We start from the raw sequence: 25,285 nt of genomic DNA, 5'->3' as shown, positions 1-25,285 counted from the left end.
CCATCCCAGGGAAAAGACATTGTCTATTTATCCTATCCATGCCCCTCATGATTTTATAAACCTCAGTAAAGTCACTCCTCAGCCTCTGATGCTCCAGGGAAAACAATCCCAGCCAATACAGCCTCTTCCTGTAGCTCAAATTCTTCAATTCTGGCAAAATCCTTGTAAATCTTTTCTCAATGCGCTCAAGTTTCACAGCATTCTTCCGATAGGAAGGAGATCAGAATTGCACACAATATTCTAAAAGTGGCCTAACCAATGTCCTGTACAGCCGCAACATGACCTCCCAACTCCGATCCACTGTGATGTGTTTCAAGACATCCAGCACTTCCTTCTCTGTAATATGGACATTTTTCAAGATGTCACCATCTATTTCCCTATATTCTATATGTTCCATGTCCTTTTCCACAGTAAACACTGATGTAAAGTACTCGTTTAATACCTTCCTCCATTACTGCGGCTCCACACAAAGGCCACCTTGCTGATTTTTGAGGGGCCCTATTCTCTCCCTAAGTACCCTTTTGTCCTTAATGTATTTGAAAAAACCCTTTGGATTCTCCCTAACTTTATTTGCCAAAGCTATCTCATGTCCCCTTTTTGTCTTCCTGATTTCTCTCTTAAGTATACTCCTACTGCCTTAATACTCTCCTCAGGTTTCACTCAATCTATTCTGTCTATACCTAACATATGCTTTCTTATTCTTCTTGACCAAAACCTCAATTTCTCTAGCCATCCAGCATTTCCTCCATATACCAGCCTTTCCTTTCACCCTAACAGGAAGACACTGTCTCTGGCCTCTCGATATCTCAATTTTGAAGACTTCCCATTTTCCAGCCATCCCTTTATCTGCGAACATCTAACCTCAATCAGCTTTTGAAGGTTCTTGTCTAATACATCAAAATAGGCCATCCTCCAATTCAGAACTTCAACTTTTAGATCCGGTCTATCCTTTTCCATCACTATTTTAAGACAAATAGAATTATAATTGCTGCTCCCAGAGTGCTCCCCCACTGGCACCTCAGTCACCTGCCCTGCCTTATTTCCCAATAGGTCAGGTTTTGCACCTTCTCTAGTAGGTACATCCACATACTGAATCAGAAAGTTGCCTTGCACACCCTTAACAAATTCCTCTCCATCTAAAACCTTAACACTATAGCAGTACTGGTCGATATTTGGAAAGTTAAAATCCCCTACCGTAACCACCCTATTATTCTGACAGATAACTGAAATCTCCTTGCAAATTTGTTTTTCAATTTCCCTCTGACTGTTAGGGGGTCCAGAATAGATTCCCAATAAGGTGATCATCCCTTTATTATTTCTCAGTTCCACCCCCAAATAACGTCCCTGGATGTATTCCCAGAAATATCCTCTCTAAGTACAGCAGTAATGCAATCCCTTATCAAAATTGCCACTCCCCCTCCTCTCTTGCCCCCCACCCCATCCTTTTTATCCTTCCTATTGCATTTGTATCCTAAAACATTAAGCTGCCAATCCTGTACATTCCTGAGCCATGTCTCGGAAATTGCTATGATATTCCAGTTCCATGTTCCTAACCATATCCTGAGTTCATCTGCCTTCCCTGTTAGGCCTCTAACATTGAAATAAATTTAGTTTAATTTATCAGTTCTGCCTTGCTCTCTGTTTTGTCCCTGCCTGCCCTGACTGTTTGACTTGCTCCTTTTCTCAACTATACCAGTCTCAGATTGATCTCTTTCCTCACTATTTCCCTAGGTCCCACACCCCCACCCATCCACCCCCACCTTACTAGTTTAAATCCTCCTGAGCAGCTTTAGCAAATCTCCCTGCCAGTATATAAGTACCCTTCCAATTCAGGTGCAATCCATCCTTCTTGTACAGGTCACTTCTACCCCAAAAGAGATTCCAATAATCCAAAAATGTGAATCATTCTCCCCTGCACCAGCTCCTCAGCCATGCATTCATCTGCGCTATCCTCCTATTCCCATCCTCACCAACTCGTAGCACTGGAAGTAATCCAGATATTAGTACCCTTAAGGACCTCCTTTTTAAATTCCTGCCTAACTTTCTAAATTCTCCTTCAGAATCTCATTCTTTTCCCTTCCTATATTGTGAGTTCCAATGTGTACAATGACCTCTTGCTGGTCACTTTCCCCTTTGTCAACATTCTGCACCCTCTTGATCTTGAGATATCCTTGATCCCGGCAACAGGGAGGCAACACGCCATTCTGGTTTTTTTGCTGCTGGCCACAGAAACGTCTGTCTGTGCCTCTGACTAAAGAGTCTCCTAACACAATTGATTGCTTGGAACCTGATGTACCCCTCATTACATAAGAGCCACTCTCGATACCAGAAATGTGGCTGATCATGCTGCATTCCCTGGGAGTCCATCACACCCTATATTTTCCAAAACAGCATCCTTGTTTGAAATGGGGACAACCACAGAAGACTCCTGCACTACCTGCCTGCCCCTCCTACCTTTCCTAGAGTTAACCCATCTCCCTGACAGTATCTGCGGATTTTCTCCTTTCCTATAACTGCCATCCATCACACCTCTTAGCTCTTGTAAATTCCTCATTGTCTCTAACTGCCACACCAACTGATCCATTCAATCTGATAGGATTCACAATCAAAGATATTTCCTGCAGACATAATATTCAGTAACATGGAAACTCTCCTTAAACTCCCACATCTGACAACAAGAGCTACTTTGCTCCTTCACCATCTACAGACACAGAAAATAGCACTGGCTTATTGCTCTAAAAAAACAATGCTCCAGGCTAATTCAGTACTTATGGTTTATATTTTTTAATTTAATCAGGAGACAGATCTCAATAAAACATATAAACAAGAAAGAACCCATTCTACTCACTACTGTTGACTTACAGCAAGATTATATGTAAAAACTATGTACTTATTTGTTCCTGTGCTGTGAGTTCTCCCACACAGGTTGCTCCAAGGTCAGCTGTGAATTTCGCTGTTTGTTAATTTTTCCTAGACGCACACCTATGTCCAGAGGTACATGAACTCAAACAGCAAAAGCAGTAACTGTGCAGATTCACAGCTGTGTCAATTAGCAATGTAAGTTTCTTTCTCTGTCTCCCTCACTGACCATATGGTCACTACCTTTTGTCTGTTTTCCTCCTTTTAAAAGTGCTATTGTTTTGATCTTTTTTCTCCAAAGTTCCATGGCAATGTAACAGCATATAAAACAGTAATTGCTGCTCCTGGAATTCAAAGAAATTATCTTTAGTGCCTCAAATACCTCAAAAAAGGAGCAGCTTTTGCAGCCACAATATTTTCCCTTCCTCCATCTTGGATTATGAATTTCTGAACTGCTTCTGTGTGACCATAGAACATAGAACAATACAGTGCATTACAGGACCTTTGGCCCTCGACATTGTGCTGACCTGGGAAACAGTCTAAAGCCCATTTCACCTACACTATTCCATTATCATCCATATGTTTATCCAATGACCATTTAAATGCCCTTAAATTTGGCGAAGTTACCACTGTTGCAGGCATGGCATTCCATGCCCTTCCTACTCTCTGAGTAAAGTACCTTCCTCTGACATCTGTCCTATATCTATCACCCCTCAATTTAAAGCTATGTCCCCTCATGCTAGCCATCACCATCCAAGGAAAAAGGCTTTCATTGACCATTGTTATGAAGATGTGGGTATGCCATACCTTTAGAGAGTAAAAGTTAGCAGTGACGGCACCAAGTGTTCTCAATAAGACACAATGTAACATGTGCTCCAGCTACTGGGGTAGCTGGTTGCCTAGAAATGACAAAACAGATTCAAATTCAGCCAATCAGTTAAAATTATAACCTGAAAAATACCAAATTCCAATCAAGATTCAATTGAGAATATTGACAATCTTAAAAGCCAATGACACAATCCGATACTTTGGGGTATAAGACCAGGGAAAATTGAACAGTTGGGAGGAGAACTGCCACCAGGCCAACAGCTGTAGACTACTAGCCAGAACTCTCTGAGAGGTACTTGTCTAGAGAAGGAGCTTGCACAGAGAAAAACATCAACACTGACCTGGAGAGCCAATCTATCAATGAAGATAAAGAGAAGATTGGCTGGTTTTAAAATTTGAATTTTCCTGTAAATCTTAATTGGGAGTTTTATTGGACTAGTATTATAAAAGGGAAGGTAAAGATAGGTTAGAGAAAGGAGGTGTAAATAGTTGTGAGTTAATTATTCTCTGTTATACTTTAAGAAATAAAGTTGTTAATTTTTACTTTAAATAGTTCTTGGGCTCTCCAGTTTTCACAGATCACTGCACGGGATAAATCTTTTCTGTGTTGCTGGTTTAAAGTAAGCAGGAGAGTTTACCCTGTGTTGTAACACCACCCCATCTAATCCTCTGACCATCTTGTATCCCTCTGTTAAGTCACCTCCCGACCTTCTTCTCTCTAATGAAAACAACCTCAAGTCCTTCAGCCTTCTCTCATAAGACTTTCCCTTCATACCATGCACCATCCTGGTAAATCTCCTCTACACCCGTTCGAATGCTTCCATATCCTTCCTATAATGTGCCAATCGGAACTGTGTGCAATACTCCAAGTGCGGCTGCACCAGAGTTTTGTACAGCTGCAACATGACCTCATGGCTCCGAAACTCAATCCCTCTACCAATAAAGGTTAATACACCAAATGCCTTCTTAACAATCCTATCAACTTGGGTGGCAACTTGCAGGGAACTATGCACATAGACACTCTTTGCTCATCCACACTGCCGAGCATCTTACCATTAGCCCAATACTCTATTCCTGTTAATCTTTCCAAGTGAATTACCTCACACTATTCCACATCAAACTCCATTTGCCACCTCTGAGTCCAACTCTGCAGCTTACCTATGTTCATCTGTAACCTTCCGCACTGTCCACAACTCCACCAACCTTTGTGTCATCTGCAAATTTACTCACCTATCTTTCTACACCGTCATCCAGGTCATTTATAAAAATGACAAACAACAATGGCCCCAAACATTTCCTTGCAGTACACCACTAGTAACTGAATTCCAGGTTGAATATTTCCCATCAACCACCAAGCTCTGTCTCCTTCCAGCTTGCCAATTTCTGATCCAAACCACTAAATCACCCTCAATCCCATGCGTCTGTACTTTCTGCAATGGCCTATTATGGGGAAACTTACCAAACACTTCACTGAAATCCATATAGACCACATCAACCCCTGTACTCTCATTCACCTGTTTGGTCCCCTTCTCAAAGAAGACCAACCCTATCAATTGCCTTTGAAAAATTTGTGATAATAATAGTTTGTTCAGAGTTTATCAGCATTTTTACTTTAATCCCAAATCAGACAGTAATGGTTCGGAAGGAGTTAATGTTTATGATGTATTGGCTCCACCCATTATTCTGTTTCTTGTAATCCATGTGTGGAGATGACGAGTTTGATCTAAGCTTTATCTGTACCATATCTGTACCAGGTATATCTGTATCAGCTCTGTCAGGGTCTAGTTAAGGCCCTTTCACAGCCTGCCCAGCCCTTAAGCCCCCAGCTCTGCCCTCCACCTCAGCTCCCTATCCAAAGCACAACAAGCCCACAAGAACTCCAGGCTCTGATTATGAGGCCCCGCTGTAACCTCTGACATGAGCCTTAGGCCTTATAATTATGCCTGACCAATTGTAATCATGCTTATTCCTATCCTGCAATAAGCATTTTCATTGTCTAAGAACAACACTGCTTTCAAGATAGTGTGCAATATTATTTTCAGAAAGAAAAATCATTTGTGGGGCGTGAGTATGATTGGCTGGTCCAGCATTTCCCTTCCTTAATTGCCCTTGAAAAGGTGGTGGTGAACTTCCCTTTTCAAAACTGCTGCAGTCCATTAGATGTAGCTGGAGCCACAATGGTGTTAGGACCAGAGTTCCAAGGTTTTGACCAAGGAACACTGAAGGCAGAGTGACATGTTTCCAAATCAGGAAGGTGAGTGGCTGGAGGCGAACGGTGTACAGGTGGTATCCTATGAATGAAGATTGATGTGAACAGAATGTTGTTTCAAAGCAGAAGGAGACCATTCGGCTGGCCTTGTCTGTACCAGCTTTCTGAAGGTGCAATTTACCTTGCGCTTTTCCCCCACTTGTAGCTTTGAATTCTCTTCCTTTTGAGATACCAATCCAATACCCCCTTGATTCCTTGATTCACCCTGACTCTCATACAGCTCCTAACTTCGTCCCAGATCCTAACCTTTCACTGTGGGACAGGTTTTTCCTCATGTTGTCATTTATTCTTTTGCCAATTAGCTTAATTCCTTGGATACATGTTCTCGATGCCTCAACTAATGCGAACATTCTTCTGTCAAGCATTTCATTATCATGAATACCTCTGGCATATCTCCTCACAACCTTAACTTTTTTAGGTGAGCAGTTCCAACTTTTCCAGTTTATTGAAAGAACTGAAGTACTGGGAGCATGCTCATGAACTGTTCCTGCACTCTCTCAAGTGTGTTCCATGTTTTTTAGATTAGATTACATTACAGTGTGGAAACAGGCCCTTCGGCCCAACAAGTCCACACCGACCCGCCGAAGCAAAACCCACCCATACCCCTACATTTACCCCTTACCTAACACTACGGGCAATTTAGTATAGCCAATTCACCTGGCCCTGCACATCTTTGGACTGTGGGAGGAAACCGGACTACCCGGAGGAAACCCACGCAGACACGGGGAGAACGTGCAAACTCCACACAGTCCGTCGCCTGAGGCGGGAATTGAACCCGGGTCTCTGGCGCTGTGAGGCAGCAGTGCTAACCACTGTGCCACCGTGCCGCCGCACGTGTACTAGGTTTTTTCAGGTGTGGTGCCACAAATATCCTGTTGGAGATGAACTAACATTTTCTCCAATTGTGACATAACATCATTGCCTTTACCTTCTATGTTCTGAGCAATAATGTCCCCAGCATTTGTCATGCTTTATTAACTACTCTCTCAGCCTACCGTCCACCTTGAATGATTTATGCACGTGTACTAGGTCCCTCTGTCTGTGCACCCACTTTGGAAGTGTAACCTTTACTTTATTGTGTCCCGCTGTATCCTTCCAACCAAAATAAACCACATCACGCTTCCTTTCAACTGCCCTCCTCACATTCAGAATTCTTCCAGGTTTTGTATCATCTGCAAGTTTTGACATTGTGCTTTAACATCAAAGTCGCTAATACATATTAGGAGGAACAATTGCCGCAACATTGACTTCTGGTGGCCTCCGCTACAAGGTTTCCAAGACCTCAAAACATCCATTCACCATTACCCTCTGTTTCCTGTCACTCAGGCAATTTTGCCTCCATATTGTTACTGCTCCTATTGCTCCTCAAGCTATAACTTTTCCCACAGGTCTGTAGTGTGCTACTTTATCAAAAGCTGATGGCACATTCATGTACACCACTTCAAAAGCATTCCTCTTGTCAAACTTCTCTGTTACCTCTGCAAAAAGATCCAGCAAGGTAATTACACAAAATTTGCCCAGAAGAAATCTGTGTTTGAATTACTTTATTAATTCACATTTGCCTAACTGACAATAAATTATGTTTGGAATTATTGTTTCATAGAATAGAATCCCTAAAGCATGGAAGCAGGCCATTCGACTCATCAAGTCCATGCCAACCTTCTGAAGGTCAACCCATACAGACCCTATCCCTGTAACCCCACATGTCCCATGGATAATCCACCTAGCCTGCACCTCCCTAGACACTATGGGCAATTTAACATAGGAGAAAGTGAGGACTACAGATGCTGGGGATCAGAGCTTAAAAATGTGTTGCTGGAAAAGCGCAGCAGGTCAGGCAGCATCAAAGGAGAAGGAGAATCGACGTTTCGGGCATAAGCCCTTCTTCAGGAATGAGGAGGGTGTGCCAAGCAGGCTAAGATAAAAGGTAGGGAGGAGGGACTTGGGGAGGGGCATTGGGAATGCGAAAGGTGGAAGGACGTTAAGGTGAGGGTGATAGGCCGGAGAGGGGGTGGGGGTGGAGAGGTCGGGAAAAAGATTGCAGATTAAGAAGGCAGTGCTGAGTCTGAGGGTTGGGACTGAGAAAAGGTGGGGAGAGGGGGAATGAGGAAGCTGGAGAAATCTGCATTCATCCCTTGTGGTTGGAGGGTTCCTAGGCGGAAGATGAGGCGCTCTTCCTCCAGGCGTTGTGTTGCCATGGTCTAGCGATGGAGGAGGCCAAGGACCTGCATGTCCTTGGCGGAGTGGGAGGGGGAGTTAAAGTGTTCAGCCACGGGGATGTTGGGTTGGTTTGTGCGGGTGTCCCAGAGATGTTCTCTGAAACATTCCGCAAGTAGGCGGCCTGTCTCCCCAATGTATAGGAGGCCACATCGGGTGCAGCGGATGCAGTAAATGATGTGTGTGGAGGTGGAGGTGAATTTCTGATGGATATTGAAGGATCCCTTGGGGACTTGGAGGGAAGTGAAGGGGGAGGTGTGAACGCAAGTTTTGCATTTTTTCCGGTTGCAGAGGAAGGTGCCAGGAGTGGAGGTTGGGTTGGTGAGGGGTGTGGATCTGACAAGGGAGTCATGGAGGGAGTGGTCTTTCCGGAAAGCTGATAGGGGTGGGGAGGGAAATATGTCCTTGGTGGTGGGGTCATCCACCTTACCCACACATCTGTGGACTGTGGGAGGAAACCCACACAGACATGTGGGGAATGTGCAAACGCCACACAGACAAGTCACTCGAGGTTGAAATCAAACCCGGGTCCCTGCCGCTGCGAGGCAGCAGTACGAAACACTGAGCCACTATGCCACTCTAGAGGCTTCTAGATGTTTACCCACCAGTAAGGTAAAACTGACTAGAATGTAATTTCTGGGTTTATCTTTCCATTCTCTTCTGAATTGGGGTTCAACATTTCTCATTCTCTGATCTTCTGGTATCTTCCCTGAGTCTAAGGAAGACCGCAAACTTATGGCTGGTGCTGTCACAATTTCACTCTTATTCCCCTCAGTATCTGTGATACTTCCCATCTGATCCTCATGCTTGTTGACTCTAAGTACAGACAGTGTACCCTTCCAGTGTCTGAATTACCCCCTTTTTCAGCCTGAGCTAGGCAACATCTTCATCCTTAGTGAAGAAAGGTGCAATGTATTTTTTTAATACCTCACCTGTGATCCTGGCCTCAGTATGTAAATCCCTGTTTTGGTTCCTAATTGATCCCATTCCTCCGTTTTGTTTCCCAATTTTTAACCTGTGTATCTGTCCAGTCTCATTTCATACTCTCCCTTTGCTTCTCTTTATGCAATTCCCTTTGGAATCTACAGTTAAATGTGTTTTCCATTACCTTTACAGAAAGTACATTCCAAATCTTAGTAACATTTAAGGGTTGCAAAATGTCCTCAAGTAAGGTTGGCAGTTGGGAATATCAGAAAACTGTTATCAAGAGGACACATTCATTATACCTTCTTTGTAAAGGGGACACCGGTTATTTTTAGATACATTGTTCATCCTAGGTTTATCTCATATTTGTTGAAGAGCCAATACTACCGCAAACTAGGTTTCTGTCCACGTGATTGAAATCCCGTAAGCTGAGATATGCTCTTTTCAGATGGTGCAGTTGAATTTTGTCAACAGTCTTTATGAAGTTCTCAGTTAATTCTCCTGACTTGGAAATACATCACCATTCCTCAATGTTATTGTTCAAAATCTGTCCCTAAGGACATTGTGGGTCAACCTACAACATGTGAACTGCAGTGGTTCAAGAAGGTAGCTCACCACAACTTTCTCAAGAGCAATCAGGGCTGGGCAATAAATACCGGCTAGTCAGTGACACCAACATCCCAGGAGTGAATGAAAATTCCAATGTCTTATTGTAATTAGGCAGTTCGATACAACACTAATATTAGTTTCTCAGATATCTTTGTGAAGATGATATAGGGATGTTTAGATTCTGGTGCACCCCATGACCCTATGTCCTGGGAGCAGCGATCAGAGACTCGATCATTAAAGATACAGTAGCACAATTGAATTGCAAAGTTACTCTGACCTATTTGACTGCTTGGCACGCAAACCTTTCAGGTTGTTATGTGGAACTCTCATTGAAGTCATTCTGTTCTTTGAGTTCCAGCACATACACTACAGACAACTGCCTTAAACAAATGACAAAACAATCCTGATTGATGATAATATCTTGATCAGAACTTTATCTACACGTATAAGAATTCCTCTTGCTTCTGATGTCATCATCTATTTCCTTTGATTGAAGGCAAACAAAATTCCCCACCCCCAGTATTTGAAGCAGTAATTACATAAATGACTAAACCTCTGTTGCTACTGTTACTGCTAATGTAATCTCTGATCATTTCCTTGTATTGCTCTAAATCTGTATTTCCTTCCAAGTTACATTTCACTTTGTGTTTTCCCCTGTGTTGTTCCTCAAGTCACTTATCATTGCATTCTCTCACACTCATCTAGCTAGCCTTTGGATGAACGACATCAATGTTCATCATCAAGAGTGAGTCTATGGCACCATACATGGCTAAAGTTACTGAGTCCTGTTGGTATATCTACCAGACAAGACCTCTTGTAGATGGGGAGGAATTATTTGACCTCATTGATCTGGTTACGTTAAGGACCTCTGTTCATTGGAGTTTTCTGGGCATCCTGTTGTAGGAAGGATGTTATTGACTTCAGATCCCACTAATGTCATGGCTTCAGGTTAATTATGGGCAAGGAAACCTTGTGCTGATCACCATGTACCGTCCTCCCTCAGCTGATGAATTGTAACTCCTCTATGGTGAACAACACTCGGAATATAGAATATCCTTTTATTGTCATCCATACTCCATTGTCGCGGTGCAGTGAAAAGCTTTTTCAATGTCTGTCTTCTTATGGTGACATTTGAGGTACAAATAGCTAGATACAATTCTTGGATACAGCAAAGGAATAAAAGGAGTTGCATTACTTACAGAGTTGAATAATAAGTTTAAAACAGGATATCATTAAAGAGTTGACATTACAGTAAGGTAGGAAACTTCAAATAGACATTACATTGTAGCAGCTCAGTGCAGGGACTGACTGCCTATGCCAGACCCCGGTACACCAAGCATCCCTGTTTCACTCCAAGCCTCAGTCCACTGCACACCGACACTCCACTGCTCCAAGGTAAGTTCCAGGATTGCCTCCCCCACTCCAGTCTCTGCCTGCGATTCACTGACTGCACGTTGCTCCGAGACTCCTTCCCCGCGCTGTTCCAGGGCTCGCAGTCCACGTGATGCTCTGCTCACTGCCCAGGAAGCACTGAGGGTAGCAAGGGTGCAAAATGTACTCTGACTCAGGGATTTCAATGTCCACCACAAAGAGTGGCTCAGTGGCAGCACTACTGATCGAGCTGGTTTGGTCTGAAAGTATATAGCTGCTAGACAGAGTTTGCAGCAGGTGGTGAGGGAAACATCAAGGGGGGGAAGCACACTTGACCTCATCCTTACCAACCTGCCAGCTGCACATGCCTCTGTTCACAACAATATTGGTAAGAGTGATGCTGCACCGTTCTTGAGGAGACAAAAAGTCCTGCCTTCACATTGAGAATAACTTCCAATGTGCTGTTTGGCACCATCATTGTACTAAATGGCTCAGGCTTCAAACAGATCTAGCAAATCCTGATGGGCATCCATTCAATGCTGTGGGCTGAAAGCAGCAGCAGAATTGTATTCTGGAACAATCTGTAACCTCATGGCTCAGCATATCCCCCACTTAACCATTAACATCATGCCATGGGATCAATTCTGGTTCAATGGAGAGTGCAGGAGGGCATGCCAGGAGCAGCACCAGACATACCTAACAACCTAACGGGACTACTTGCATGCCAAATGGCATAAGCAGCAAAAATGATAGACATAGTTAGATGATGCCACATTCAATGGATCAGATCTAAGTTCTGCTGTCCTGCTACATCCAATCATGAATGGTGGGAGACAATTAAACAACTCACTGGAGGAGGAGGCTCCACAAGTATCCCCACCCTCAATGATGGAAGAGCCCAACACATTAGTGTAAGTGATGAGGTTGAAGCATTCACAACAATTTTCAGTCATTAATACCAAGTGGATGATACATCTTGGCCTCTTTCAGTGGTCCCCAACATCATTGAGACCAGTCTTCAGCCATTTTGATTCACTCCATGTGATATCAAGAAACAATTAGACACTGGATACTGCAAAGACTATGGGCCTTGACAACATTTCAGCAATAGTATTGCTATGGACCAGGCCAGACCCCCTCTAAAAATTTCAAGAAGGTAGTCCAGACCCTAACTTTTCTAGTTGTTTCGAGCAGGTGTAACATGGATATTCAAGGAGTGATGCAGCTGGTCAAAACCCCTTGGTTTTAAACAAAACAGAATTTATTTACAGTGTACCAAATGAAATACAAACAAAAGAGAACAGAACACAGAATAGCTTAACCGATCTGAAAACCCAACACACTATCCCAGCTTAATGATGCTGTTCCAAATTCCTACAACAATCTCCATAAACACCTCTTGGCAAAAAAAGTAAAATCAAAAACAGGGTTTTACAGGTGAGGAAGATGTCAGAGAGATTCAGCATGGAATGGAACGCCTTCTTCCAGTGAACTGCTTTCTTTGGATTCCCAGCTAACAACTGACCAGCAGCTCTGAACAGCCAGACTGCAAAAACCAAAACAAACCCAGGGTATATCTGAGCTGGGAGAACTGGCCACTCCTCTCATTGTACAAGCGTTTCTTTTAAAAAAACTTAAAAGCTTTTTCAAGTAGCTGAATGCAGACAAAACGGAACTCCTGTTTTTACGACCCCTCTGATAAAACGCAAGGACAATATTGTCACAGTACTAAAGACTTGTTCTCCAGAACTTACTGCTGTCCTAACAAAGTCCTTCCAGTACAGTTACAACACTGGCATCTGTCCAATAACGTGGAAAATTGCCAGGTATGTCCTGTACATAAACAGCAGAATAAGTCCAACTTGACCAATTACTGCCCCATCTGTCTACTTTCAATCATAAGTAAAATGAAGGAAGGTGCCATCAGCAATGCTATCCAGCTGTGCTAATTCAGTAATCACCTGCTCTTGACCTCATTATGACCTTGGTTCAAACATGGAGAAAAGAGCTTACTTCCAGAGGTGATATCAAGGCTGCATTTGACTGACAGTGGAATCAAGGAGCTCTAGTAAAACTACAATCAATGGGTATCTGACGGCGAACTCTCCACTGGTTGGACACATACCTGGCACAAAGGAAGATGGTTGTAGTTATAGGAAGTCAGTCATCCCAGCTCCGGAACATCTCTGCTGGAGTTCCTCAAGATAGTGTCCTAGGCCCATCAATCTTCAGCTGCTTCATTAATGACATTCCCTTCATCATAAGGTCAGAAATGGGGATGTTCACCAATGATTATACAATATTCAGCACCATTTGCAACTCCTCAGTTTCTGAAGAAGTCCATGTTCAAATGCAAAAAGATCTGGACAATACCCAGCCTTGGGACAAATGGCAAGTAACATTTGTAGCAGACAAATGCCAGGCAATGACCATCTCCAATAAGGGACAATCTAACCACCACCCCTTGACATTCAATAGTGTTACGATAACTAAATCCTCTACTATCAAAATTCTTGGGATTACCATTGACCATAAGCTCAGCTGGACTTGCCATATAAAAATGGTGACTATAAGAGCAGGCTAGAGGCAAAGAATACTGTGGCGAGTAACTCACCTCCTGACTGCCGAAAGTCTATCCACCATCTACAAGACACAAGTCAGAAGAGTAATGGAATACTCCCCACTTTCCTGGATGGATACAGTTCCAATAATACCCAAGAAACTTGACCCCATCCAGGATAAAACAGCCGTTTATTGGCATCACATCCACAAGTATCCTCTCCCACCATCACCATGACGCTCAGTGGCAGCAGGGTGTACTGTGTACAAGATGCACTGCAGAAATTCACCAAAGCTCCTCAGACAGCACCTTCCAAACCCATGACCATTTCCATCTAGGACAAGGGGAACAGATACGTGGGAACATTACCACCTGCAAATTCATGTCAAAGTCACTCATTATCCTGACTTAGAAATATATTGTCATTTCTTCACTGTTGCTGGGTCAAAATTCTGGAATTCCCTCTCTAAAGGTATTGTGGGTCTACCTACAACATGTGAACTGCAGTGGTTTAAGAAAGTTGCTCAGCAGCACCTTCTAAAAGGCATCTAGGAACGGGTAATAAATGCTGGACAGACAGCGACACCCACATCCCACAACTGAATAAGAAGATTGAGCGTAATGTCTTTTCCAAGAATTGAAGTAATTGTGATTGCCTTTAATACTAAGACAAATTACAACCAAATGTGGCATCAAGAAGTCTTGGGAAAATTTGAAGCCAATGAAAAGAAGTGGGAAAACCATCCATTGCCTAATCACAAAGGAAAATGGTTGTGAGTTTTGAAGGTTAGCCATCTCAATCCTGGGATATCGTTAAGGAGTTCTTTAGAATAGTGTCCTAATCTTATCCATCTTCAGCAATGATGTTTCTTCCCTTCCGAGGTCACAAGTGGAGATATTCTCTGATAATTCACTGAATATAAAAGCACCATTGTGCTACTGAGAGTTTATAAAGCTCTGGTTAGGCCCCATTTGGAGTACTGTGTCCAGTTTTAGTCCCCACACCTCAGGAAGGACATACTGGTACTGGAGAATGTCCAGCGGAGATTCACATGGATGATCCCTGGAACGGTAGGTCTAACATACGAGGAACAGCTGAGGATCCTGGGATTATATTCATTGGGATCATACATGGCTTGGAAAGGGTGGACGCTCGGAAATTGTTTCCGTTAGGCGAGGGAGACTAGGACCCGTGGACACAGCCTTAGAATTAGAGGGGGTAAATTCAGAACAGAAATGCGGACACATTTCTTCAGCCAGAGAGTGGTGGGCCTGTGGAATTCATTGCTGCAGAATGCAGTGGACGCTAAATGTCTTCAAGGCAGAGATTGATAAATTCTTGATGTCACAAGGAATTAAGGGCTACGGGGAGAATGCGGGTAAGTGGAGTTGAAATGCCCATCAGCCATGATTGAATGGCGGAGTGGACTCGATGGGCCGAATGGCCTTACTTTCACTCCTATGTCTTATGGTCTTATGGTCTTAATTACATAAAATGCAGAAGAATTAGAAATTCCAGAGATGGAGGTGCTGTCTGTTACAATATCCAGCAAGAATTGGACTGTATTTGAGTTTGGGCAAGTAATATACATTTCACACTAGTTCAACCAAGAGAGAAGCTGTCTATTACCTCTTGACATTCACTAGCAACATCCTGAAGGTTATCATTGACCAGAAATTGAACTTGATCAGCCAGTCAGGGTTAGACAGCTTGAGCTATATGGACAGGCTGAAGAAGCTGAGGCTTTTTTTCCCTGGAGCGTCGGTGGCTGAAGGGTGACCTTATAGAGGTTTATAACAACATGAGGGGCATAGATAGGGTGAATAGCCAAAATCTTAATCCCAGGGTAGATGATTCCAAAACAAGGGGGCATAGGTTTAAGTTGAGAGTGAGAAGACTTCAAAGGGACCTGAGGGACAACGCTTTCACACAGAGGGTGGATCATGTATGAAATGTGCTGCCAGAGGAGGTTGTAGAAGCTGGTACAATTGCAGCATTTCAAAGGCATCTGGATGTGATCACTTCACATGAACAGGTCATCTGTCTCCTAGGCTCCAAGGTCTGGAATGCTGCAAACCCACAGTTTAGGAGGAATGTTGGTGTGACCAGCCTTTTCTAATTTCTGTTTGGCAAGAACATCTCTGGTCCAGATTTCTAGACTGAATAAGCTGCTGATAATGCAGTGAAATGCTATAAATTAAGTATCAACACACCTTGACAATTTTAACAGTTACAATTTACATTTCTTTCAGGTTTTGACAAGTTCTGTGCACGTTATATTAGTTATTCATGTAAAAAAATCTCCTTTGACTTAATTTTCCAAAACTGGGACTTCTAACACCCAGAACAGAGTGGGGATCAGGAGCGCATGTGAGTTGATATTTTGGGGTAACAAGTCTGAAGGCAGTAAAGCACAGTGTGTGGAGCTTATAAGAACTCCTACAGCATAAATAGACAGGACCGTCATTTATACAGGACCCCTCCTTGGTCTGGACGGTCTCCTCCTTGCCAACACCTCTTTCCCAATCTTCTCTCTGTTCTCACATAATGATCACGATAACTTTCCAGCCTCAAAATGGGGTCACAGTCAGAAAATGTTTGAGTAAGAAGTAAGAAGGATTCTGGGTAATCCAAGATGGAGGATGGGAAAAATTTCTGGTTGTAACAGGCTGCTCCTTTTTTAAGATATTTTAGGTGTTGGAGGTGATTTCCTTGAATTCCAGGAGCAGCAGTTACAGTATTATATGCTGTTGCATTGTTTTGGAACTTTGGAGAAGTTTTAAAAGGGAGAGGAAGAGACAAAAGAGCAGGTGCTGAGGTCAGTGCAGGAGAGAGGGAGAGAGAAAGAAAACCATACTGCTCCCTGACACAGAAGTGAATCTGCCTTTGCTGTTTAATTCATGTATCACTGGACACTGGAGTGCGTCTGGGAAAATTAACAAACAATAAAATTCACAACTGATCATGGAGAAACCTGTTTGGGAAAGGTCACAGCATAGAAACAGATAAGCGAATAGTTTTAAGTGTGGCCTTGGGGTCTAGCTGTAGTAGTGAACAGAGTGGAATCATTTTTGATTGTATATTTTATTGAGATTAAACTTAAAAATAAGGGCTTTTGTCCGAAACGTCGATTTCGTTGCTCTTTGGATGCTGCCTGAACTGCTGTGCTCTTCCTGCACCACTAATCCAGAATCTGGTTTCCAGCATCTGCAGTCATTGTTTTTACCTACCTTAAAAAATATAAGCCCTAAGTATTAAGTTAGCCTGGAACAGTTTTTGTAGAGGCATATGACAGGGCTATTCTCTGCGTCTGCAGATTGGAAGAAGTAAAAATGGCCTTCAGTACAGTGATATGCTCTTCTTGTCGGATATGGGAGTTTAGGGAGAGTTTACGATTACTGAGGATTATACTTGAAATAAACACCGTTGGTTGTGAATCCTATCAGATCAAATGGAACGGTTGGAGTGACAGTTAGAGGCAATGAGGAATTTACAAGATCAAGGAGGTGTGATGGATGGCAGTATTAGGAAGGGATAAAAGTCACAGATACAGTCACATAGATGGGTTAAATCCAGGAAAAGTAAGAGGTAGGCAGAGTTTTTTTGTGGCTATCCCCATTTCAAATAAGTTTGCTGTTTTGGAAAATGTAGGGGGCGATGGATTCTCGGGGGAATGTAGCGCAGGTAACCAAGCTTCTGATATTGAGACTGGCTCTGATGCAATGAGGGGTATGTTGGGTTCCAAGACATTGTGTTAGAGGACTGTCTAGTCCGAGGCACAGACAGACATTTCTGTGGCCAGCAGCAAAAAATCAGAATTGTGTGTTGCCTCTTGGTTGTCTCAGGAGGGTCAAAGATGTCTCAGAGAGGATGCAGAATGTTCTCAAGGTGGAGAGGGACCTGCTGAAGGACATTGTACACATTGGAACAAACAACATAGAAAGGGAAAAGGTTGAGATTCTGAAGGGAGATTACAGAGCGTTAGGCAGAAATTTAAAAAGGAGGTCCTCAAGAGTAGTAATATCTGGATTACTCCCCAAGCTGTGAGCTCGTGAGGGTAGGAATAGGAGAATAGAGCAGATTAATGCATGGCTGACGAGCTGGTATATGGGAGAAGGTTTCACATTTTTGGATCATTGGACTCTCTTCTGGGGTAGAAGTAACCTATACAAGAAGGATGGATTGCATCTGAATTGGAAGGGAACTAATATACTGGCAGGGAGATTTGCTAGAGCTGCTTGGGAGAATTTAAACTAGTAAGGTGGGGGGGAGGTGGGACCCAGGGAGATAATGAGGAAATAAATCATCTGAGACTGGTACAGTTGAGAAAAGGAGAGACCCAAACAGGCAGGCAGGGACAAAGCAGAGAACAAGGTAGGAGTGATAAATGAAACTGCATTTATTTCAATGCAAGAGGCCGAACAGGGAAGGCAGAAGAATTCAGGGCATGGTTAGGAACATGGGAATTGGATATCATAGCAATTACAGAAACATGGCTCAGGGATGGACAGGACTGGCAGCTCAATGTTCCAGGATACAAATACTACAGGAAGGATAGAAAGGGAGGCAAGAGAGGAGGGGGAGTGGTATTTTTGATAAGAGTAGCATTACAGCTGAACTGAGGGAGGATATTCCCGGAGATACATCCAGAGAAGTTATTTGGGTGGAACTGAGAAATAAGAAAGGGATGAAAACCTGATTGGGATTGTATTATAGACCCCCCAATAGTCAGAGGGAAATTGAGAAACAAAGTTTGAAGGAAATCTCAGTTATGGTAGGGGATTTTAACTTTCCAAACATAGACTGGAACTGCCATAGTGTCAAGGGTTTAAATGGAGAGGAATTTGTTAAGCATGTGCAAGACAATTTTCTGATTCAGTATGTGTATGTACCAACTAGAGAAGGTGCAAAACTTGACCTTGGGAAATAAGGCAGTGCAGGTGCCTGAGGTGTCAGTGGGGGTGCACTTCAGGGCCAGCGATCATAATTCCATTAGTTTTAAAATAGTGATGCAAAAAGATAGACCAGATCTAAAAATTGAAATTGTAAATTGAGGAAAGGTCGATTCCAATGGTATTAGGTAAGAACTTTCAAAAGTTGACTGGGGACGGCTAGAAAATGGGAAGCCTTCAGAAATGAGATAACAAGAGTGCAGAGACAGTATATTCCAGTTAGGGTGAAAGGAAAGGCTGGCAGGTTTAGAGAATGCTGGATGACTAAAGAAATTGAGGGCTTGGTTAAGAAACGTAGAAAGCATATGTCAGGTATAGACAGGATAGATCAAGTGAATCCTGAGAAGAGTATAAAGGAAGTAGAAGTATACTTGAGAGGGAAATCAGGAGGGCAAAAAGGGAACATGAGATAGCTTTGGCAAATAGACTTAAGGAGACTCCAAAGGGCTTTTACAAACATATTAAGGACAAAAGAGTAACTAGGGAGAGAATAGGGCCCCTCAAAGATCAGCAAAGCAACCTTTGTGTGGAGCCGCAGGAGATGGGGGAGATACTAAACAAGTATTTTGCATCAGTGTTTACTGTGGAAAAGGACATGGAACATATAGAATGTAGGGAAATAGATGGTGACATCTTGAAAAATGTCCTTATTACAGAGGAGGAAATGCTGATTGTCTTGAAATGCATAAAATCAGATAAATCCTGAGGACCTGATCAGGTGTACCCTAGAACTCTGTGGAAAGCTCGGGAAGTGATTGCTGAGCCTCTTGCAGAGATATTTGTATCATCGATAGTCACAGGTGAGGTGCCGGAAGACTGGAGGTTGGCTAACGTGGTGTCACTATTTAAGAAAGGTAGTAAAATAAACCAGGGAACTATAGATCAGTGAGCCTGACGTCAGTGGCGGGCAAGTTGTTGGAGGGAATCCTGAGGGACAAGACATACATGTATTTGGAAAGGCAAGGACTGATTAGGGATAGTCAACATGGCTTTGTGCGTGGGAAACCATATCTCACAAACTTGATTGAGTTTTTTGAAGAAGTAACAAAGGGGATTGATGAGGGTAGAACAGTAGAGGTGATCTATATGGACTTCAGTAAGGCGTTCAACAAGGTTCCCTAGGGAGATTGGTTAGCAAGGTTAGATCTCGTGGAATATAGGGAGAACTAGCCATTTGGATACAGAACTGAATCGAAGGTAGAAGACAGCGAGTGGTGGTGGAGGGTTGTTTTTCAGACTGAAGGCCTGTGACCAGTGGAGTGTCACAAGGATTGGTGCTGGGTCCACTGTTTTTTGTCATTTATATAAATGATTTGGATGTGAGCTTAAGAGTAATATTTAGTAGGTTTGCAGATGATACCACAATTGGAGGTGTAGTGGACAGTGAAGAAGGTTACCTAAGATTACAATGGGCTGATTAGATGAGCCAATGGGCTGAAGAGTGGCAGATGGAGTTTAATTTAGACAACTGGAAGGTGCTGCATTTTGGGAAAGCAAATCTTAGCAGGACACACACACTTAATGGCAAGATCCTAGGGAGTGCAGTTTCATAGCTCCTTGTAAATAGAGTTGCAGGTAGATAGGATAGTGAAGAAGGCGTTTGGTATGCTTTCCTTTATTGGTCAGAGTATTGAGTACAGGAGTTGGGAGATCATGTTGTGGCTATACAGGACATTGGTGAAGCCACTGTTGGAATATTGCATGCAATTCTGGTCTCCTTCCTATTGTAAGGATGTTGCGAAATTTGAAAGGGTTCAGAAAAGATTTACAAGGATGTTGCCAGGCTTGGAGGATTTGAGCTATAGAGAGAGGTTGAATAGATTGGGACTGTTTTCCTTGGAGCATCAGAGGCTGAGGGGTGACCTTATAGAGATTTATAAAATCATGAGGGGCATGAATAGGGTACATAGACAAGTCTTTTTCCTGGAGTGGGGGAGTACAGAACTAGAGGGCGTAGGTTTATGGTGAGAGGGGAAAGATATAAAAGAGATCTAAGGAGAAACTTTTTCACACAGAGGGTGGTACGTGTATGGAATGAGCTGCCAGAGGAAGTGGTATCTGGATGGGTATATGAATAGGAAGGGTTTAGAGGGATATGGGCTGAGTGCTGGCAGGTGGGACTAGATTGGGTTGGGATATCATGGATGAGTTGAACCAGAGGGTCTGTTTCCGTGCTGTCCATCTCTATGACTCTCAGAAGAACAAGGGCAGCAGATACTTGGAAACACCAGCACACATTTCCTGCTGAGCGGATCTATATTGATGTTTCTGTGTCCTTGCATCAAATTCCTAGAATGCCCTGTCTTACAGCAATTGGGGGTGCCTGTAAAACCACAAGGAAGGTGACAGCTCAAGTCGGCAGCTCACTCTCACCTTTTCATGGACAGTTAGGGATGGGTAATGAATATTGGCCCGGCCAGCAACACCTATATCCCATAAATTAATATTTTTAAGGCTTCTGATTTGACATTATGGAAATTACAATTAAATTCCAATCAATGTGGATGATTCAAACACTGTCACAGACTATTGACATCTTCCACAGATAAGAGCATCCTGTCTCACTGAGATGACTGATTTTTACCAAGCTATTGAAATCAACAGAATAAGAAGTACTGCCACAGAATGTATCAAAATAACAGCAGATTTAATCATGTTCATCACTTTTAGTTGTTAAAATTTCAATAGCATGTGGTGAGGAATAGATGCCCCACGAACTGTAAGTAACCACAAGTTACTGGATGATATGCATCCTTCACTCTATGTCGTGCAGATTAAGCAATTCAAATACCACATGGGTTTTGTGAAATTATTGCAGTTACTTTTCATACTGGTGTGATTTTAATCAGTAATGGTGATAAACATCATTCAACCTGCTGTCAACTTTTATACATACATTCTAGGGCATTATTCTGAGGGATTTCAATGGATTGGTAAATTCCACAATCTCACTGAGTCAGGATGTTATCTGTGGAAGATGTCAGATTTCTTACCCAATCACATGCACTGGAATTAAATGTTAATCTCTAATTGTGTCAAACCACAGGATGATTAATTCGTGGGACACTGCAATTGATAATTACTTGCCAATTAAATTGGTTGCCGAACTTTTGGACTGGTAGTAGACAGATATTTTCGAATTAATGTATCTGGAGCTATTATTACACACCTTGCAAGCAGGTGGAACTTGCACCCAGGGCTCTGGGTGCAGAGCTGACATGAAGGTTCAGCTCTGATGAAGAGTAATCTAGACTTGAAACATAAGCTTGCTCTCTCGCCATACATGCTGCCTGACCTGCTGTGATTTCCAGCACATTTTATCCACTGTACCACATATTAATGTATTGACCAGAGACAGGGAGAGTGAGATTGAGAGAGAGAGAGAGAGAGACAGACAGACAGAGACAGAGAGCAAATAGGATTTAGAACCCACACCTCCTGACTGAGAGGCAGGGACACTACCGTCATACCACAACAGCTTATATTAAAGTACAGATCAGAGGCAGAGACAGAGAGCCCAGATAGTATTTGAAACAGTATCTCCTGGCTGAGAAGTAGGGATATGATCAGTACACCTTAGGAGCACCTAGTAAGTTTCTGAAATGTTGCTCAATCTCCCTGGTTCAGAAAGGGAACAACTAAAACAATGGAGTGTCAATTCTGTTGACATTAATTTGCTATTACAAATACTTTAAATTTCAAACTTAAAGTTTTAAATGATTTCTTACTTTTCCTTTCTGCCTGCTTTCTCCTTTTCCTCTTCATCTGATCTTTTCTACCCCATTTTGAACTTTGCTTTCTCTGTCTAATTTGACCTTGTTCACTCAATTTTCGTCTCTGTCAACCCTCTTTTTAACCACTAAATCTTGTTGGTTAGGGTCATCCAAACAATTTCTGAGTGTCCCATGGCACTCACTGGATGTTGTCAGGCCATTCTTTGTGCACAGCACAATTTTTTTCCAGCAAATGTTAAGAAAGAAATTTAATGAACAGAATAAAAATGCCTTGCTCCAGCAAACCAGAACCAGAATTAAGGTATGAAAAGATAATTTTCAATTCATGCTTAATTAAGTGGATGTGATGGTTCAAACTGTTGATTGATATCTGACAAAGTCAAGCATAAATTTTAAGAACAGAGGAATGCTTAATATAACTTGAAGATTAGGAGTTATTCTCGATGAATTGTAGTGATGTACTAATTTTGTCAAATGCTGCCTTGTGATAAAATGGGGGATGAATCCTCACTGTTGCAGGAAGTCTGCTTACAATGGTCTACTTCCTTATTGTCAGCACATTAAACCATAATAGTTAATGCAAACAATAAACTTCTGCTGACAATAAACCCAACTGGTGTTTCATCAGCAACTGCACCAGAGATAGGAATCAACTTCAGGGAGATCTGAGACACTGCATTCCTATGTGTGTGGTACTTCAAAAGACAGACACTCATTATTATAGAAATCTTCTGTTGTATTTTTGATTGCACTTCAGCCCCACACTCCTGATGTTTGGGCACCTGGTGCGGAGGGGTGTAGACAGATCGGTGGATCACCCTGACGGCCTGGCCAGGGTGGCAGCAGGCTGTGGAGGGGGTCATCTCTGTCTACGGTCTGTCCCTCTTCCACAGTTACATACATGCACAAGGTGTCTTTGGAGAAGGAGCATGCAGTTTCCAATAGTCTTGATGGCTTTAGAGAAAGGTGGGCACCAGGGGAGATACAGTGCGTATTTTCCCCTCCAACTCCATTCCAATTTAACCTCTTCCCTCTCTTCCTACATCCTGCTCTCATTTAATAGTTTACATCGCTCTTAATGGGCTTGACATGTAAATTCTATTGGCTACACAGTTGTTTTACTGGTCAGTGTGACGATGCTGCTCATTTAACAAGGTTATATAATCCTTGGCTTTTTATTCAGAGGTCGTAAAAGAAGTGATTCTGAAAAGTCTGGCTTGGATGGGTTTTAGGGCTAATTTGATTATAGCTAACCCATACTACCTCAGGCAAAAGGCTTTAAAGTAAAAAAAAACACTTGTACAATGCAAGGGGTGTAGTCAGTTCTCCCATCTCAGCTTTTTTCTGGTTTGCTTTGGTTTAAGCGCAGCAGAGGTTTGAGGCCAAGAAACAGCAACATGGAAATAGATGTTCCATGCTGCCACCTCTTTCTCTGACATCTTTCCTGTAAGACCAATGTCTGAATTTACCTTTTCTGCCAATGGGTATTTATGGGGACTATTGCAAATATTGAGAACAGCATCATTAAATTGGGATAATTTGTTGGATTTTCGGATTGGTTAAGTTATTCAGTATTCTGTTCTCTTTTGTGTTTCATTTGGTAATCTTGTATATAAATGCTGCTTTGTTTAACACTAAGTGGTTTGACCAGCTCTCCTGGCCTCCTACCTTAAGAAAAATGAACCATCAATATCCAAACATGGCTTCATTTTAAAACCCCTTAATCTGAAACTGTGCAATCTCTTCAACACACATATACAGTACATTGACAATAATCATGCAAACATGTACTACTACATTTTGTTTCACTCTGTTTTACTCCTGCCACCGAACGTCTCAGTTTCGCATTCAAGTCTCGACACTGTCAGCAATCATGTTTTCTCATCCTGCCACATGCACAATTTCCAAGTTGAATGACTACAACAATAAGCACCATCTAACCAGTCTGGCACTTTTTGTGCTTAAATTTCTCCACAAACTTCAATGTGTTATGATCAGTGTATATGATTGTCTCAGATACATTACTGATAACATAAGTATTGAAATATCGTAACGCCAACATTAAGCTCAAAGTCTCCTTCTCAATTGTCGAATATTTCTGTTGATGAATGTTCATTTTCCTGGAGAAATACCTGACAGGTCTTTCAATCATCTTGTCGTCTTTTTGCAAGAGCACCGCACCAACACCCACATCACTTGCATAGATAGCTACCTTGAATGGCTTTGCATAAGTGGATGTGGTTAATACTGGGGGTATAGTTAACACAGTTTTTAGGCTGTCAAATGCATTCTGATAGTTCACTGTCCACTGAAATTTCTTGCCTGTCTTTACCAATTCAGTGAGTGGAGCAGACACACTACTAAAATCTAGTACAAATTTTTGATAAAATCCATTTGATCTCAGGAATCGTAATACTGCTCTTTTTGTCGATGGTGTGGGAAACTCCTCAATTATCTTTGTTTTTGCATTCCATGGGGCCATTTCTCCATGTCCAATAACATGGCCCAGGAAGGTGACTTGGGTTTTGATAAATTCACTTTTTATATTAGATTAGATTACATTAGATTAGATTAGATTACATTACAGTGTGGAAACAGGCCCTTCGGCCCAACAAGTCCACACCGACCTGCCGAAGCGAAACCCACCCATACCCCTACATTTACCCATTACCTAACACTACGGGCAATTTAGCATGGCCAATTCACCTGACCCTGCACATCTTTTGGACTGTGGGAGGAAACCGGAGCACCCGGAGGAAACCCACGCAGACACGGGGAGAACGTGCAAACTCCACACAGTCAGTTGCCTGAGGCGGGAATTGAACCCGGGTCTCAGGCGCTGCGAGGCAGCAGTGCTAACCACTGTGCCACCGTGCCGCCCACAACCAGGTTTATCGCCAAGCCTGCCTTAGAAGTCGATCGAACAATCTGATAAATGTTGCAAATGTTCCTTCCATGTGT

The sequence above is a fragment of the Chiloscyllium plagiosum genome, unplaced genomic scaffold (assembly GCF_037043375.1).
Source record: "Chiloscyllium plagiosum isolate Xiang-an unplaced genomic scaffold, Cpla_swu_hap1 HiC_scaffold_16, whole genome shotgun sequence".
NCBI classification, from domain to species: Eukaryota; Metazoa; Chordata; class Chondrichthyes; order Orectolobiformes; family Hemiscylliidae; genus Chiloscyllium; species Chiloscyllium plagiosum.
The sequence above is the reverse complement of the archived record's forward strand: the minus strand, read 5'-3'. Positions refer to the sequence as shown.